The sequence below is a fragment of the Manis pentadactyla genome, chromosome Y, assembly GCF_030020395.1.
Source record: "Manis pentadactyla isolate mManPen7 chromosome Y, mManPen7.hap1, whole genome shotgun sequence".
NCBI classification, from domain to species: Eukaryota; Metazoa; Chordata; class Mammalia; order Pholidota; family Manidae; genus Manis; species Manis pentadactyla.
In genome coordinates, this window is record NC_080039.1 from 7,308,465 (window position 1) to 7,316,313 (window position 7,849).

General features: G+C 41.9%; 1 pseudogene; it reads left to right on the top strand.

Moving 5' to 3' along the window:
* The window catches only part of LOC130682200 (putative bifunctional UDP-N-acetylglucosamine transferase and deubiquitinase ALG13), a 123,423-nt pseudogene that overhangs the window by 60,817 nt on the left and 54,757 nt on the right, over positions 1 to 7,849 (top strand).

Here is a 7,849-nt window from a genome sequence, read left to right on the forward strand (position 1 = left end):
CTGAGAGGCCATTTCTTCCCCTAGTTTGGGGAAGTTTTCAGCAATTATTTCTTCAAAGACATTTTCTATCCCCTTTTCTCTCTCTACTTCTTCTGGAATACCTATAATTCTTATATTGTTCCTTTTCGTTTGGTCTCTGAGCTCTCTTAAAATTCTTTCATTGCTGGATATCCTTTTATCTCTCTCTGCATCAGCTTCTCTGCGTTCCTGTTCTCTGTTTTCTAGTCCATTAATGGTCTCTTGCATCTCGTCCATTCTGTTTTGAAGTCCTTCCAGAGCTTGTTTTATTTCTGAATTCTCCTTCCTTAGTTCTTGCATATTTCTCTGCAAGTCCATCAGCATGGTTATGACTTTTGTTTTGAATTCTTTTTCAGGAAGACTGGCTAAATCTATCTCCCCAGGTTCCTTCTCAGGGGAAGATGTAGCAGATGCCGAAGCTGTCTGGGTTAGTCTTGTCTGGATCATATTTTTTTGCCTTTTCATGTTGACAGGTGCTATTGACTGTCAGCTGGGAGGGCCAAAATTTTCACTTGCTACTGGCCTTTCTTTACTGGGGCAACTGCGACCCCTAGTGGCTTGTGTTGGGTAATTGCGTGTAGACTGGGTCTTTGTGTCTTGCCTGGCCGGAAGGGAGAAATTTCCCTTTCTGTGGGCGGAATTTGTCTCAGGGTGCTTCTCTGCTTTCGCAGCGCCCGGTGGGGTAATGGATGGGGGAGCTGCTTGACTGTTTACCTCCGTGAGGGGTCTCAGAGCTGTTGCCCAGGGGGTTAGTGCACCCGGTTTTCCCTGTAATTTCCAGCTGCTGTACTGTGACCTGGGTTGTTTCCATCAAGCTGTTAAGTCCCTGTCCCTTTAAGACTTTCAACAAGCCCCCGCTTTTCTTTGTCACAGGGGCATCAGCTTTGGCACCCGCTCAGAGGTCTTACTCCCTGTTCCCCCAGTATCCAGAGCCCCCTGGGCACCTACTGTGTTTGCGTTCTGGCCCGGATGGCTGGGGCTGGGTGTTCAGCAGTCCTGGGCTCCGTCTCCCTCCCGCTCTGCCTATTCTTCTCCCGCCGGGAGCTGGGGGGAGGGGCGCTCGGGTCCCGCGGGGCCGGGGCTTGTATCTTACCCCTTTCACCAGGCGCTGGGTTCTCGCTGGTGTAGCTGCAGTCTGGCCACTGTCCTGCATCTTCTGGTCTCTCTTTTAGGGCTAGTTGTGTTTGTTGTATTTTCAAAAGTATATATGTTTTTGGGAGGAGATTCCCACTGTCGTACTCACGCCGCCATGTTGGCTCTGCCTCTAGTCAAAGACACTTTCTATCCCTTTTTCTCTCTCTTCTTCTGGTAGCCCTATAATGCGAATATTGTTCCGTTTCGATTGGTCACACAGTTCTCTTAGTATTTTTTCATTCCTGGAGATCCTTATATCTCTCTCTGCCTCAGCTTCTCTGTGTTCCTGTTGTCTGAGTTCTATTCCATTAACAGCCTCTTGCACCTCATCCAGTCTTCTCTGAAGTGCTTTCAAAGATTGTTTTTCCTCTGTATTCTCCCTCCTAACTTGATCCTTTAGCTTTTGCGTATTTCTCTCCAGGTCCATCAGCATGGTTATGACCTTTATTTTGAATTCTTTTTCAGGAAGATTGGTTAAATGTATCTGCTTAGGCTCCCTCTCAGGGGTTGTCTTGGTGATTCTGGACTGGATCAGATTCTTCTGCCTTTTTATGGCTATAGAGGTAGTTGTGGGCAGTTTGTGTGTGTGTTAGCTGCAAGAGCAAAGTCCCTTCATGCTTTCTGGTCGCCTTGCCCTCCTCACTGCCTCTGCTGGTTACCCACCCACAGGTAGCAGCTTCCGGTTTTATTTCCTGAGCCGCCATGGGCGGGGCAGCCATCAGGGCATCCCAGGCTCTACAGGGAGTGGCAGGCATGCTGGGTACACTCTGATGCACGAACTGCGACCTTTAGTGCCTTGTCTCGGCTCCCTCTGTTTGTGTGTGCTGGCGGGGCCTCTGAGTCTGCCCCAGCTGGCTGCAGAGGATTCTCTGGGCAGTTGCTGTGGGCGCAGCTGCTCTCAGGCTGCTCACCTGCTATGGCAGGTCTGCCCCGGAGGGGGGATGGGCGGGAGCCTGTTTGTCGCCTTGAGGGGCCTCACAGATGCGCTGCCTCCCAGGGGGCTGGAGCGCCTGAATTTCCCCTGGATTCCCAGCTGCTGGGCTTAGTGTGCCGGCATGCTTCCATCCAGCTGTGAGGCCCCTGTCCCTTTAAGACTTTCAAAAATCACTCGCTTTTCTTTTGTCCCAGGGGAGCCGGCTGCAGGGACCTGCTTGCAGCTTTTACTGTTCTGTTTCCCTAATATCCAGCATACCACGCAACGTGTGTCTGTGCTCCCAGTACGGATGACTAGGGCTGGGTGTTTAGCAGCCCTGGGCTTCCACTCCCTTCCCGCTCTGACTCCTCTCCTCCCGCGGGGGAGCTGGGGTCGGGGGTGGGATGCTCGGGTTCCGCCGGGCCACGGTTTGTATCTTACCCCCTTCGTGAGGCACTGAGTTCTTGCCGATGTGGATGTAGCCTGGCTGTTGTACTGTATCTTCTGGTCTTTCTTGGAGTAATAGTTGTATTATTTGTACTTTCAAAAATATATATGGTTTTGGGAGGAGATTTCCACTGCCCTACTCACCCCGCCATCTTGGCTCCTATGTTATTTATTTTTAAATTTAAATATAACAAAGTATTTTTCTTTTACAGTTCGGTAAGATTTTACAAATGCATAATCGTGTAACCACTACTATACTCAAGGTACATAACTCCATATGTTCTTTCTGCCATCCCTTTTTAGTCAGCCCTTCCCTGCAGTCCTAACTAGTGACAACTGATCTGTTTACCCTTATTATGGTTTTGTCTTTTCCAATATGTCATAAAAATGTAGTCATAAAGTGTGTAGCCTTTTGAATCTGTCTTCTTTCACTTGCCACAGTGCATTTGAGATTCATGCATGTTCTTGTGTATATCCATACCTAACTTTTTATTGCTAAGGAGTATTCTGTTGTATGAATGCCATGGTTTGTCCATTTACCAGTTGAAGTGTGTTTGGATTGTTTCCAGTTTTAGGGGAAACATGGTTATGAATAAAGCTGCTATAAACACTGATGCATGGGTTTTTGTGTGGACTTAAGTTTTCTATTTCTCTTGAACAGATAGCCAGAAATGGGATTGCTGTGCCATATGGTAACTCTCTCCTTATAAGAATTGCCAAACTATTTTGCCAGAGTTCCTGTATTGATTTATAGTCTTAACAGCAACATATGAGAGTTCCAGTTGCACTGCATCCTTGGCAACACTTCAGTTGTTACTATCAGTCTTAAAAAATGTGTTTTAGTCATTCTATGATGTATGTAGTGGTATCTCATTAAAGATATGCAGATGGCCAATAGGCACATGAAGTATGCTCGACCATATTAGCCATAGAGAAATGCAAAGCAAAACCACAAAGAGATACCACTTCATATCTACTAGGATGGCTAAAGAGATAACAGTAAGTGTTGGTAGGATGTGGAGAAACAGGAACCCTCAAAATGCTGGTAAGAATGTAAAATGGTGAAGCTGCTGTGGAAAAACAGTCTGATAGTTCCTTGAACAGTCAAATGTAGAGTTATGTGATTCAGCAACTCCATTCCTAGGTATTACCCAATAAAATGGAAACACGTCCAAACAATAACTTGTCTATGACTTTATAATAGCATTAGTCATAATAGGCAAAAAGTAGAAAGGAACCCAAATGTCTATCAACTCATAAATAGATAATTAAACATAGTTTATACAAAGGGTTTAGATACTGGTAAATGCCACAGCATGGGTGAACCTTGAAACTTCATGCCAAGTGAAAGAATCTAGTTACACAGGACTAAGTACTGTGTGATTCTATTTGAAGTACCCATAATATGTATATAGAGACAAAGTAGATAGTGGTTGCCTGGAATTGGTAGGGATAGGGGGATTAAAGGTTGATGGTAATGGGTGTGTGGGTTTCCTTTTGGGGTAATGAGAATGTTCTAAAATTTGGGTGGTGAATGCACAACTCTTAAGTATCCATTACATGCTTTGAATTGTATGTTTTGTGAATTTCAAAGCTGTTAAAATTACTAGTTTTAAATGTACAATTCAGTTTTTAGTAAATATATATAGAATTGTGCAAACATTACCACAAAACAGTTTTCAAATATTTCTATCACCCCAAAAGATCCTTTGTTCCTGTTTGTAGTTAATAACTATTTCCATCCCACACCAGGCAACCAGTGATTTTCTGTCTCTTCAGATTGGTCTGTTTGGTATATTTCATATGAGTGGAATCATGTATATTTTGGAATCACACTCCTTTTGCCTCTGGCTTCTTTTAATAAGGTTCCAGTTTCTGCATGTCCGTGCTAACACTTGTACTGTTTGTATTTATTATAGCCATCCTAGTGGGTGTGTAGTGATGTCTCACTGTGGCTTTAATTTGAATTTTCTTACTGACTAATGTTGAATATATTTTTACATGCTTAGTAGCCACTCCTGTATCTTTGGTAAATGTGTGGTAAAATTGCCCATTTTAAAAATTGTTATTGTTGACTTTTGAGAGTTCCTTATATATTTTGGCACAAACTTTTTTGTCAAATATGTGATATACAAATGTTTTCTTCCAGATGTGGCTTGTATTTTCATTCTAACAATGTAATTTTCAGAGCAGTTTTTAATTTTGACAAAGTCCAATCAATTTTTTATTACATTGTATTGAAGAAATCTGCCTAACTCAAGGTCCACAAGATTTTCTCCTATGCTTGTGTTTAAAAGTTTCAAAGTTCTACAGTTAGTTCTTTGATCCATGTGGAGTTAATTATTGTACAGGACATGAAGTGCAGGTTGAAGATCATTGTTTTTCTTTTGCATATAGATGTCAATTATTCTAGCACATTTGATGAAACTACTATCATCTCTTATTGAACTGCTCTTGCACCTTTGTTAAAAATAAATTGACAGTATTTATGTGGGTCTCTTTGTGCTTTCTCTGTTTTAGTCTCTTTTTGCCTGCTTGTCTTTTTCTTCTCTTTGTTCCCTTCTCTCCTATTAGACTCTCTCTCCCTCTCCCAGTTTTCCCTGTTATCTTCCTCATGGTGAACTATGTTGATTAGTATTGATTGAAATTTTATATATACAGCTATAAATATGCAGAATTGTATTTTTCTCTTATTGGTACATTGGTAAAAAAAAATGTCAGAAATGATTAACTTTTTATTATAACCCTTAGTTTTTCTCAGGGAATTTGTGGCCTTAAAGAAAGATGGTGGTCCCTCTTCCCAAACCGTGTTTCAGAACTTTTGCAAAAAGAGTCATTTCCCCAGTGTTACAGTTCCTTTAAAAAAGAAATTAGTTACGGTAATATCAAATTGGTATGCTGAAGGGAGTCAAGAATTCACTCTTTTTTTCTAAAATGCCTATAGTTCATCCCTTAATTATAAGGTTGATTACTGACAGTTCTCCCCTAGGCGGCAGTCATGATTACTACCGGATCCACAGATACAAGAAAAAGTTTTCAAAAAGCAGCTTAATTTTGTAACTTCTCCAAAGCCAGCTTTGATCTATGTTTTTTAACACTTAAACAAATAAAGGAATTAGAATTTTGTATTTAAATAAAAACGAGAGACTTGACAATGAAATCAAGTAATACAAGTGACCAGTCCTGGCTTTGAACCCTAAAAAGCACAGTCATATTTTATTTTGGTTTTCTCAGAATCTAGTTTTTCCAAAAAGTGCCCTGATACATTGAAACATGTCTCTTACCTAGTTTCTTAGAATGTTTGTGGGCAACATGTTTCTTTCATGCTGCTTCAGTTGAAGTTTCCATTGTTTCCATTTGTTTGGAAACACCCTCTTTTGTATTTACTCTTTTTGTTAATGCTATACAATAGTTTGGAAATACTAGTTCAGAATTCTATCAGCATTTCCTAGCATAATTAAGGAATTTAGTTTCTGTGATGCTAGCAGATGGTTATTATTAACTGTGAGAATGAAATGAGATTACATAAACCCCATACCTGAAATCTCCAGCTGCTTGCTTTTGGCACTTTGCCTGAACTGTGATTTCTGCCCCTTCAGGTTAAGAGAGCCTTTCCCCCAACCACAGTCAGTTTATCTGTTTTTTAAGATGTTCTTAATATTAAATCTTACTAGTTCATTAGTTTCGGATTTTTTTTTCTCATCTCCATGAAACTATGGATAGAGCAGGGAACTTGGCAGAGACTGTTGTGGAAAATTTGGGCAGAGATATTAAAGCAATGTAATGTGGGCCAGGCTGCGTCATAACACACCTGAGCCTTATTGCAGACCTTTCTGCCTCCTGCAGCAGTTGCCTCGAGTTAAGAAGCAAACTCGGCTTCTTTTTGGTCCACGCTCAGCTGTTTATGCATATTTCTCAACCTTGGGCTGATTGGATTAATGTTGCCCTTCCCCTAAAAGGTAGCTCTGCAAGTACCTTCCCCCTCCCACATCTTCTCAAGTCTAACTCTCTATACCTAGGAGCTTTGGCTCTTCCTCTTCTTTTCACAGGGTCGGGACTTGTCCTGGGCAAGCCAGCCCTTTGCTTCTCCTGCTCCTGAGAAATGCCAAGATTCTACAGCGCTGACTCCCAGCTGCCTTCTCATACCTAGACTTTGGGCTGCTTTCCAGATACCTGCATAAGCAAGCCCTTGTCACTGCTACCCATTCCTACCTGCACCCTTTTTCCTCTTTGCCACCCTGTTCCTTTGTCCTTCCCTCCCACCTCCACCCTCTCGTGCACAATGTATAAAAGATGGGAAAAGTACTACGGCCAGAAGTCTCTGACAGAGGCATCAATGGATGAATATTTAGGCAGCTTAGGGCTGTTTCGGAAGCTGACTGCCAAGGATGCCTCTTGCCTCTTTCGGGCTATTTCGGAGCAGGTAAAAGGAAAACAAATGTGTCTTCCCTATACTGAGTTTTCAGAGTTTGAGACATGGCATGGTACTGTAGCTAGAAGACCTGTAGCCCACCAGAACAAAACTCCCTTATCCCTTCCCTAGTAAAAACATCAGGTCTATAAGCCAATTATTACCTTGCTGTGTGCCTTTACTCGTTAGTCCAAATCTATTGCTTACTTTTGCTATCTTAACTTTTCTAAGTGCCACTTTGGAATGTAATGAAGAATGGGGTTAAACAATATTTTGAAGTGTATCTTGATCCTTTTCAGCAACGTTCCACTTCTTCGAAATTTTATGCCTAAGGAAAAATTTATAGGCTGTTCCCCGACAGAGTAGAAAAGCAGGGGGGGGGGGCATTGACAGAATCATCTCCCCTCATTCTCACTAAAGGAATCACAGATTTTAGTGAGGACTTAATTTCCTAATTTCCTACATATGTTCTGATTAAGGGATAATGAAGTGTCCAGTTCACAGTCTTAATTTAGAAGCTTCTGTGTCAAATTATTGCTGACAGTGAGCTGGTCTTTCTCTTTTTTTAGTTGTTTTGCAGCCAGGTCCATCATTTGGAAATCAGGAAGGCTTGTGTTTCATATATGAGAGAAAATCCACAACCTTTTGAGTCTGTAAGTAGAATACATACCCAAGGGAGAGTTGTGGATAGAGTATATAGCAGGTGGGAAATGAATTTTGAGCTTCTATGTATGAAAATTGTATCATTCTCTCAGTAGCAAATATTTAATTTCCAGCTGGCTTCCTTCCCCCTGGCTAGCCATGCTTCTGGACCTCCTTCTGTAATTAGACTGTTTTGTACTCCAGTTAAAAATTGAGAAGAAACAGTTAATCTGTATACTTCCAACTACTTCTCCCCCACACACCAAAAATTCCCCAAAAGTTAA